General features: G+C 57.5%; 1 long non-coding RNA gene across 1 annotated transcript; it reads right to left on the bottom strand.

The window, feature by feature from the left end:
* Positions 1-616: 616 nt before the first annotated feature.
* Positions 617-1,306, bottom strand: LOC105310580. The gene is made up of 2 exons (XR_897522.2): positions 1,213-1,306; positions 617-696 (listed from the first exon to the last, which is right to left on the bottom strand). It is a non-coding gene; the product is annotated as an uncharacterized LOC105310580 (long non-coding RNA).

Raw genomic sequence — 1,306 nt, 5'->3', positions numbered from 1 at the left:
ACTTCAGTCCAGATCTGAAAACAGGTTAGCTGGGAACTGTACTGAAATAACTCAGCAAAGCCAGTCCATGCTCCGAGGTCTGTCTCGGGTCCTACCCGGGCTGCAGACGAGACAGCACATCTCTGTGCACGTGAAGAGAGACAGTCACACACGGCCTTCCACCGCAGCGGTCAGTCCCACCCCCGGCTGCCGGCTGCGGGTGGCGTGCGTCTGCGGCACACTAGAGGCCTCCCCTCCCGCACGCTGCTCTGCCTGGGGCCAGGGCACCCTCTCGGTGGGCACATTATCCACGAGAGTCCCTGGGGTAGGGACACCGTCACCCCTGGGGCTGCACCGTGAGGGCGGAAAACAGTTCTCCCAGAAATGCCGCCAGCAATGGCGGCTTCGTAAGCAGGACAGGCTGCCCTTAGGACAACCCCAAACAACGAAGACAAGACGACGCTGCTGCTACACAAGCACAGCGAGAGAGTGGCAAGTTAAGGGACCCGGGCACGAGACCCGGCCCCCCGGAAACGCCCCTGGGTATGGGACGGGACCAGAGGGGACGGGAGGGGACGTGAGGGGACCGGACGGGAGGGGCCGCACCTTTCTGGGACTCATGCAGCTGCAGCTTCTCCTGGTGATCCCAGCCCAGAGCACACTTGTCTTGTCTGTCTGTCTGCACACCGAATTTCCCTCCAAACCCTTTCACGTAGTCTGCACGAACGAAGGCCACAATCCGGAATTAATGGGCAGCTTGGGTGACAGGCAGAAAGCACGTTTCCAATGCAGTGAACACAAGCGACTGGCCAAACCCGACCTTTCTCTCCCAGACCTTTGGTAAAACTTTGGGTCATATTAAGAGGACCTTATATAGGACGTTTGGAGAGAAACCTAACCTATGATCTCAGTATTGTGAATCAACACAGATAGCATCCCACGTCAAAAGCTCCCAGGCCCGCAGCTTAAAATCAGCACTAATGAGCCACCACAGTGCCACCATTTACAAACAGACATGCCACGCACGGCTGTCAGAAGTGACACTCCTGGGGTGCGAAGGCCCCAGAAGGTGTGAAGATGCTTCCTCGTTGAACAGCGGTGTTTAGCTGTCTTACAGCTGTGCGTTTAACCGCGGAGACACCGCGCTGGGTGGCAGGCTACGGTCTGGTTTCCACTCCCGCGAGCACCTATCCCGTTAGCAGCGCCCGCAGGCGAAGATAAAACCGAAACCACCTTTCTGGGACTCGTGCTTCTCCGTTTTGCCTTGATATTCAAAGCCGACAGCGCTTTTGTCCACCTTGTCCTTGTCGATGCCATACTTGCCACC

This window comes from Pteropus vampyrus, unplaced genomic scaffold (genome assembly GCF_000151845.1).
Source record: "Pteropus vampyrus isolate Shadow unplaced genomic scaffold, Pvam_2.0 Scaffold6583, whole genome shotgun sequence".
NCBI lineage: Eukaryota > Metazoa > Chordata > Mammalia > Chiroptera > Pteropodidae > Pteropus > Pteropus vampyrus.
The sequence above is the reverse complement of the archived record's forward strand: the minus strand, read 5'-3'. Positions and strand labels throughout refer to the sequence as shown.